At 42.9% G+C, this 9,676-nt stretch overlaps 1 protein-coding gene across 2 annotated transcripts in view; it reads left to right on the top strand.

The window, feature by feature from the left end:
• Positions 1 to 9,676, top strand: part of NEURL1 (neuralized E3 ubiquitin protein ligase 1) — a 98,966-nt gene that overhangs the window by 81,755 nt on the left and 7,535 nt on the right. The gene's annotated exons all lie outside the window — the stretch shown is intronic.

The following is a 9,676-nucleotide window of genomic DNA, read 5'->3' as shown; positions in this document are numbered from 1 at the left end:
TCTTCTTCTTCTTCTTCTTCTTCTTCTTCTTCTTCTTCTTCTTCTTCTTCTCTCTCTCTCTCTTTCTCTCTCTCTCTCTCTTTCTCTTCCTCTCTCTCTCCCTCTCTCCTTCTCTCTCTCCCACAACAGATACTATAAAGTGAGTCCTGGCCTCTGTCCGCTGGACACACTGCCTTTTCCCCTCACCCTGAGCGATGCCCAGAGAGGAGGTCATGTCTTCCATCTTAGACTTGAGCTCACCAAATGGGGTCATATCTCCCTACCTCGGAATGGATTGGGTGAAATATGCCACACTTATCACCTGGCTAGTTCTTAAGGATTGGTAGCTAAGAATAGAATACTGGACCTGAAGTCAGGAAGACTTCGGTTTAAATCTAGGCTTAGACACTTAGTTAAACATCAGCAAGTTACTTAACCTCTGTCTGCCTCAGTTTCCTTATTTATAAAATAGGTATGATGATATTACCTATCTCTCAGAGTTGTTGTGAGGATAAAATGAGATAATATTTATAATAATAATAATAATAATAATAGCTAACATTTGTATAGCTCTCGCTATATATATGTCAGGCAATGTGCAAAGTACTTTATAATTATTATCTCACTTGATCCTCACAACAACCCTAGGAGGTTATTATTCCCATTTTATAGATGAGGAAACGTATTTATATATTTTATAAAATAAACTTATGTATTTATAAAGTGCTTTGCAAAATCTTAAAGCACTATATATACATACACACACACACACATATATATATACTAACTGTGGTGATGATGATGATGATGATGATGATGATGATGATGATGATGATGATGATGATGGAGGACAGAGAGCAGTATCTCTGCCCTCTTACTGGGGCTTATTACAAAGTGAAGCTCTTCTCTTTTTCTCCATTTCATACTGTGGGTGAGATCAGACCTTACCCCCGCCCCCCAACAATCCCTAGTAGCCTGTGGTCACATTTATTCCATAAATGTGGCAATGTCAGGCCGGACCCCCGTTTTTTTCAGATTCTTGGTGTCACGTGTAGTATGTTGGGGATCATGCCAATAACATACTTTCCTTTGCACTTGTGCCAGGACATGGGATTGCAGTCTCTAAGAATAACAGCCTGGTGCCTCCAGGAAGACAGACTAAGCCAACAATGTAAATAAACATGAGCTTTATTGGGTGATTTATATTGGGTAGAGATAATCCTGGCTCATAGTTTTCCAAAAGTCTTAAGTCTTGCCTCAGAAATGTTCCCTTTGGGTGGAGGGCTGCCTTCTGTTCCAGAAGTTCTATAAGATGATGGCTCACATGATCCTCTCCTAAGCTGCAGTTAGCTGGCTGCATCTAGTCAATATCCTTTGAGTACTAGGGGATAGAGTACTGGGTATCTAGCATCATTCTAGTTACTACAAGGAGGGAAAAAAAGATTGAGGAAACAAGTCTTCAAGGAGTTCTCACTTAACATAAGGGAGACACAGTGTACCCTGGTAAAGATACAGATCACAGAACCGGAGAGTTAGAGGGGACCTCAGTGGGTCATTGAGTCCAACTCATGCATGAAGGGAACTGCCATGATAACTTATCCAACAAATGGTTGATCTGCCTCTGCTTGAAGACCTCTTTGGGAGTAGGGGTGTGTGTGGAGCCACCACATCTCTAGGCAGCCAGGTCTACTTTGGGACAGCTCTAATCATTAGGAGATCTTTTCTGATATCAAACTCAAGTTTGGGTTGTTTTTTTTCCCCCAACTTCCACCGTTGCTTTTGAGTCTGTCTTTTGGGGCCAGACAGAACAAATCTAATCCCTTCTCCACTTGACAGCCCTTCAAATACTTGAAGACTGCTCTCATGTCCCTTGTGAGACATCCTTTCTCCAGGCTAAACCCATCATGACATGTCATGGACTGAAGACCATTCACCATCCTGATTGCCTTCTTCTGTACATCCTGGACCTTGATGCCCAGAATGGAACACAATACTTCATAAAAGGTGGCAAACTACAGTGGTACTGTCACCTCCTTCTTCCTAGAATCTGTGTCCCTCTCAGTGGAACCCAAGACCCCTTTAACTTTTTGGCTGCCGTATCAGACTTCCGACTCACATTGATCTTGCAGTCTACTGATAACCCGAGATCATATTCAGAAAAATTGCTGCCTATCTAAGTTTTTCCCTATTTTATGTTTTTTTTAAATCCAGGAGCAAGACTTTACATTTATCTCCATTGGATTTCAATTGATCAGATTCAGCTGAAAGTTCTAGCCCGTCAAGATCCCTTTGGATCCCAACTCTGTCATTCTCTAGGTTGACTATCCCTCACTTTGTGTCATCTGCAAATTTGATGAGCATACCATCTATGCCTTTATCTAAGTCATTAATAAAAATATGAAACCATACAGGACCAAGTATAGATCCCTTGGACTACTCCACTGGAGACCTCCTGCCATTTTCTCATTGAACTATTAACAACTACTCTTTGAGTCTGACAAATCCAACAAGTTCCAGATTCATCTGATCATATTATTGGCTCTGTCTATCTTCTCCACAAGCATGAAATACTTTATCAATAACTCTGACAAAATTTAAGTAAACTATAGTCACAGCACTTCCCTCATTGACTTATTTAGTAGTCCTGTCAAAAAAGGAGATGGGGCTACTCTGGCACGACCTCTTCTTATACAGCCATGCCAATTCTTTGTAGCTGCTGCTTCCCTTTCTAGATGTTTCCCACCCATCCCTCTAATGATCTGTTCTAAACATTTCCTAAGAATCAAAGCCAGATCCACTGGGCAATGTGCTATTACTATACTCATTTTATAGGTCAGGAAGCTGAGGTTAAGTGGCTTGCCTAAGGTCACAGACTAATAAATGTGTGAGGCTGGATTTGAACTCAGGTCTTCCTGACTCCAGGCCCAGTGCTCTAACTATTGTGCCACCTACCTGCCTCCTGGAAAGCCAGAAGATGGAGATGAAGACAGAGGGTACAGGCATATGGAAGACAGCCAATGAAAATGTTTGGAATAAGGAGATAGAGGGTCTTGTGGAAGGAACAGGAAGGAGGCCAGTGTTGCTGGAGCACAGACTATGGGGCAGGGGGAGTAAAAGGTAAGGACATTAGAAAGATTGGAAGGGGCCACATTAGGAAGGACTTTGAACATCAAACAGAGGATTATATATTTGATGCTGGAAGTCATAGGGAGGCACTGGAGTTTATCAACTAGGGGAATGATATGGTCAGGCGTGCACGTTAGGAAAATCAGTCTAATAGCCAAGTGGATGATGTCCTGGAATGGGGAGACCATTGAGGCAGGTAGGCCAACCAACACATTGTTGTAATAGGCAGGTGTGAGGAAATTAGGATGTGGCCCAGGTAACAATATCAGAGGAGAAAAGGGGGCATCTATGAAAGATGTGACAAAGGTCAAATTGACAGGACTGAACAACTGTTCAGATATGAGTGTAAAAGAGAGAGAAGAGGTAGAGATTCAAGTCACCTAGTACAAACCTCAACTGAGCAGGAATCTCTTCTCTAAGTGGTCATACAACTTGTGCTTGAAGATTTCCCATAACAGGCAACTCACTACTATAGAAGGCAGCCTATTCCTTTGTTGGGCAGCTCTAAATGTTAGGAAGAAAAAAATGCTATCTGCCTCCAGAGGAAAAAAAACTGATGGAGTCTGAATGCAAATTAAAGCATACTTTTTTTTTTACTTTATTATTCTTGGATTTTTTTAGTCTGTGTTTTCTTCTGCAACATGGCTCATATGGAAATGTTTTGCATGATTGCACATGTATAATCTATATCAAATTTCTTGCCTTCTCAAGGAAGGGGGAAGGGAAAAAGGAAGGGGGAGAAAGAAATTGGAAATTAGAATTTTAAAAAAGCAATGTTAAAATTTTTTGTTTACATGTAATTGAGAAAAAAATAAAAGAAAAATAAATAAATGTTAGGAAGATCTTCCTTATTTTGAACTGAAATCTACCTCCCTGTAACTTCCACCCTCCTACCCTAAGGGCCAGGAAGAACAAGTCTAATCCCTTTTCCCTTCAAATGCTTGAAAACAGCTGTTATATTCCTCCTAAATCTTCTTTTTTCCAGGCTAAAGTATACCTAGTTCCTTCAACAGATCTTTGTATGGTATTGTTTCCAGTTCTCCCACCATATCAGTCTCTTGGACCTGCTCTGGATATGGTCCAGCTTTTCTTTGTCCTTCCCAAAATATGGTGACTAGGACTTATTACCATGTTATAGACAAAACCTCCCTAGTCCTAGACGCTATGCTAATATTAATTCAAACTACATTAATTTTGCCGGTTGCCACGTGACTTCTTTTGACTCATCTTGAGTTTACATCCCATTCATACCTCCAAGTCTTTTTCACATGAAGTGTTTAGCTGCATCTCCTCCATCTTGTACTTGGCCAAATGGCCAACCGAAGGACTCTTGAGACCTGGTTGACCCTTTGCTGTTTCTAGAAGCTATGTCTTGCTTCTTGGCATAATACCCTGTCCCTTCTGCCCCACCTCTGTACTTTCTCTCCTCTTCTTGAGTCCTTTGACCACAGTAAAGAGTTGGTATTATTAACTTGAACTCCCCTAAAATTTAAGAACAGAAATAGACCAGAAAAAACCCGAGCTATAGTGCTCTAAACCAGGGTATTGTAGAGGGAATTTCTGTATTGGGAGAGTGATTGGACTAGCTGTCCTCTATGATCTCTTCCAAACTTCTTTTCAACTCTAAGATTCAAAGGTTCTATGACAATGAATTTTAAGATCCCACAATTGAAAGATCTTCAAAAATTTAAGACCTCTAATCATTCTCTCTCCCTCTCTGCCCTCCAGGGCTCTTCCTCCCCCAATACCAACCAAGTGACCCTTTCAAGAGTGACCTCAAGTCCTTGTTTATTTATCAGGGAAGAGTGTACAAGGAAGAGCCAGAAAGGAGTGGGTTCCGGGTAAGGAGTCCTTGCTTCTCCCTGAAATGCCAGATGCTTGAGCTTGGGGCGGATGTTTATGGACAGTAAATGGCCTGGCGGAGAATGATACTCACCAAGCCAAGAGACGCCCAGCCAGTCAGCTGCAAGCTAACCCCTAGTTAATAATTGATCCAGCACTGGCTCCCGGATGTGAGAACCCAAACAAACAAGGTTCTTAGTCAGAGGGTAAGCATGTCTTTCCATAACTCTCCATCCTCCTTGTACCTATGTAGGGGCAGCTAGGTGGCACAGTACATAGAATGCTGAACTTAGAGTCATGGAGGTCTGAGTTCAAATGTGACTGCAGATACTTATTAGCTACGTGACCCAGGTCAAATTATTTAACCTTTCTGTGCCTCATTTTATTCCTCTGTAAAATGGGATGGCTAATAGCAGTGATCTCCCAGAGTCCTTGTGAAGGTCAAATGAGATAACAAAGTACTTTGTAAACCTTAAAGAGTTATTGTTATTATTATTTTATTATTATTGTTATTAACCACCACAGAAAGAATACTCAGGGTTTCACCAGTCCACATGTGTCAGACAGAAGAAGAAAATGCTACAGTGAGTGGAAAGGGCACTGAATTTGGACTCAAAGGGTCTTCATTTAAATGTTGGCTCTGTTATTTACGATGACATCTTGGGTATCTACTTAACCTCTCTGGGTCTCAGCTTCCTCAAGTGTATAATGAGGACTTTAGACACTCTTTAAGGCTGTTTTTAGTTTAATGGCTGATCCTATATCTCATTCCTCCCACCATGCCTTGGCTTGCATTATTGGCCCTCCTTGGAATGACCTTTTGCCTCCTTAGCTTATTTAGGCTCAAGCTCTATCCCCTCCAGGAAGTTTTTCTTGATCATCCCAACTTTTGTTGGGTCAAATCAAGTCACAGTTTCATGTGATTTCATCTAACATCCCCAACTAGTTGGGAGTTTCTTGAGGGTGGGTGAGGTCTTATCTTTCTCATAGGATGGAGTCCATAGGGTGACTCAGAACAAACCTGATCGATTACTTTGTTGCTAAGAAAATCCCCAGGCTTTAATTTTGCTCTCAAGGCTTTATTTCCATGTAAGGAAACACATGTAACAGGCCCCATTTGGCCTGTCCTGGGGGTTAAATTGTTACTTCCACCAAGTAAGCCAAGAAAAGCCAGGAGAGCCAGGATGGTTGAGTGGATTCAGAGGCAGAGGACTTGGGTTCAGATTCTGAATCTATTACTTACTTACTATGTGACCTTGAGCAGATCCCTTCCTTTCAATGAGACTCAGTTGTTTTAAAATCTATAAATTAAATCCTATGGGAAAATAGCAGCTGTTACTGGGTAGTCATGCTGCCTGGAAGAGGTAACTGTTTATCCTTAGATCCCCAGCCCCATCCCCACCCACACTGAGGCCAGAGAGATAAGCTCCCTGGCATATTCTCTGACATTTTCCCACAGCTTTGGCAGTAGGTGGGAGAGGGACTGCATTGAATTGAGAGGTGACCCTTTGCAGTCCCTTCCCTGCATGGCCAGGCCAACTAGTGACCCCATCTCAAGTTTCCTTCTATTTTAGTGCCTGGGGAAGCTGGGATTATGCCTGGGATGGGCTATTTTAGGGAGGGCTGCTCTTCTGCAGCTGCTCAGTGACCTTGGTGGAGGTGGGGAAGGGGAGAGGGCAGACACATTTGTCTCTATAGAGTCCCAAGTTTAGATTTCTTCTCTCATCTGGGTCTCCTTACCCCTGGAAAGCTGCCTTGAGGCTCAGCTTAGAGGGTCTGGAGGGAAGGGTTTAAGAATCGTTCATAGATAATCCAACATGAGGCCCAGACCTTACAGACCAACCAGCCATGCTGGGATACTTCCTTTATAGACAAGGAAACGGGTTTAGAAAAGGAAGGTGACTTGGCTCTCTTTCTTTCCCCTTCTCTCTCCTTCCCTCTCCTTGTCCTTATCCACCAGCTTTTCCCTTTCTGTATCTTTACCCAAATCATTGATGAGAAATCTTAATTAGAACAGGACTGAGGACAGGCCTGGTAGCATTCCACTAGGGACTCGCTTTCAGCTTGACCAGTCCATTCATTAGTGCCCCATGAGCCTTTTCATTCAGTCAGTTACAGATCTTCATGGCTTGCATTACCATCTAGCCCACCTCTCTCCATTAATGTGCAGATGGATATCAGGAGAATCTTGGTCAGATCTCTTTGTGAAATTCAGGTATGGCCACAGCAGTTCCCCTGATCTGCCTATCTCCTAACCCTGCCAACAAAAAAATGAGTTTGCTCTGGCCAAACTGGTTGTTTGTTTGCAAAGCCATACTTAGTGATCACCGCTTCCCTTTCTAAACACTTACAAGCTATCCATTTAATAATGTGCCCTAGAACTGACCGTCCAAGTTCATGGATCTATATTTTTCCCATTTCCCTTTTCCTCCTTTTATAAATGGGGACACTTACCTATCTTTATCACTCTAGAACACCTCTTGATTGCTACAGTTGTAAAAAGATCCTCAGCAGTAGTTGGGTGATCAGTTCTGAGTGATTAAGTTCTCTCGGTACCCTGGGACCTGGTGAGTTGGACTACTTTAGGACATGTCAGTCATCTCTTGCAATCTCATTCATCATCTTGTACTTGAATTCCCTTTCCACCGTGTTAGTTCTAACCTTTCCAGTCCAAGAATCACTCATGGAAGAGAAGATAAAACTTAATAGTTGATGCTGTAAACATTATACTATCTCCCCTATGTTATTTTTTAAGTCATTGAACGTGGTAGATTTGGTAAGCTTTCCTCGAAAAGCTTACATTCATGCCCCTGACATAGCCCCAAAGTTCTTTATGTACACTTCACTTGGTGATGGGGGGTGGTGGGGGAAAATGGGGTGGGAACAGTTCCTAAAGCTGCCTGACCCCTTAGTTCGTTTTGGGTGGTAGTTTTCCTAACAATATACTTATAGGACCATGACAATCTTTTATAGTCATCCTTCGTTATTACCCCCAGTCTCTTTCTTTTGTCAGTCAAGTCAATCAGTCAGTAAACACTTAAATTTTTTTTTTTATGTGCCAGGCTCTGTGCTAAGTGCTTTGTACATATCTTTTTAATTTTAACTCGACAAAGAGCTCCCTATGCCGTAACACAGTTCTTTTTCTATGTTTCACACCATTCTTTCTGAGCAGAATCACATGCAATTGCATGGTAAGAATTTCATTTTTTCAGACCCAAATGGCCTTCTGGAATAGACTTCCCTTCTAGAGGATGAGGACACAGATCCCACTTGCCTTTCCTCTGAATTTCTTTTAACCTTTTCTCCTAAAATTTAGAGTGCAGGTCCGATCAGGCCTGCAGCTCCACTCCTTGGCTCTAACTGATTTCAGGGTGACATGTGACCACCATTTTCTCACATTTTCTCTTCCTTTTCTTTGTGGGACAGAATTAAAACTAGAGTAGCCACTTCATTCCTAGCTTTCTTTACTTCCCAAGAGATAAAATTGTCTGTAGGAAGGCAACAGAAATATATCTGAAGCTCTGCCTTCAGTTACGAGACTCCCGGCCCCACAGCTTCTCTGAGTACTTACTGTACTGTCACCAAGTCAATTCCCCAGAATGATCGAGTTTTCCGGTTGACTTTCTTCTCCCATCCCCCCAGTCCCTTCTTGCTAGACTGCAGGGAAATAAATGAGTGATGTCTTTGAGAGCCACTCGAGGAATTTCACTGTAAGAGGCAGCAGGCTCAGGAGAGGGCCAGACTACTCCCTTCTTTCCATATTCTGCCCATTAAGACAGCATGGTGGCCTGGCCACTTCAGGGAAGGGACACTGGGGGATGGTTGGTGAGGGCTGAGGACAGAATAGACAGGAGCAATGAATTCAGACTCATCTTTTGTCCAGTGGCACTTCTGAGGCCTGAATCCTGGGCTTTCAGACATAAAACTGGGGTTACCCACCTTCTCTCCTCCTCCTTAGTGTTTTGTTTTGTTTTTTGCAAGGCAATTGGGGTTAAGTGACTTGCCTAGGATCACACAGCTAGTGAGTGTCGTGTGTTGTGTGTCTGAGGCCACATTTGAACTCAGGTCCTCCTGACTGCAAGGCTGGAGTTCTATCCCCTGCACCACCTAACTGCCCCAGTGTTTTCTTTAGTTCCCTGGAAATATGCAAGTAGATTTTACCGTGGAAACAAATGGTCACTGGTACACACAGGGAGAAATTAATTCAGACTACTCATTGGAAGGACAAGTACAGGAGCTGAAGCCTAAATACTCTGGTCACGTGATAAGAAGATGGGACTCATTGTACAAGCCCCTGCTGTTGGGAAAGACTAAAGGCAAAAGGAGAAGAGGATGGCGGAGGTTGAGACACATAGATAGTATCATGGAAGCAACACACATGAGCTTGTACAGACTTCGGGGGATAGTGGAGAATGGAAGGGCCTGACATGCTATAGTCCAGGGGGAGGGTCGGACATGACTGAATGAATGAACAATTCATGGGGAGAGAAGAAAGGCATTAGATATTTAGTTATGGGATGGGTTCTAAAATCTCATTAGGAGGGGCCTGAGACACTGGTTCTAGGGAAACAACAATCCCTATCTTCAATGAGCTCATGTGTTTGTTACTGGGAGAACCCAGGCTCTAAAGCCCCTCCCTTCATCTTTCTAGCCCCAGAACTAGGGTCTGTACCTCTGAGCCCACCCCTGGCTCCATGGCCCTTTGGCCGCCCTCCTGGCCCATTGGTTC

This window comes from Vombatus ursinus, unplaced genomic scaffold (genome assembly GCF_900497805.2).
Source record: "Vombatus ursinus unplaced genomic scaffold, bare-nosed wombat genome assembly UNPS02009205.1, whole genome shotgun sequence".
NCBI lineage: Eukaryota > Metazoa > Chordata > Mammalia > Diprotodontia > Vombatidae > Vombatus > Vombatus ursinus.
The sequence above is the reverse complement of the archived record's forward strand: the minus strand, read 5'-3'. Positions and strand labels throughout refer to the sequence as shown.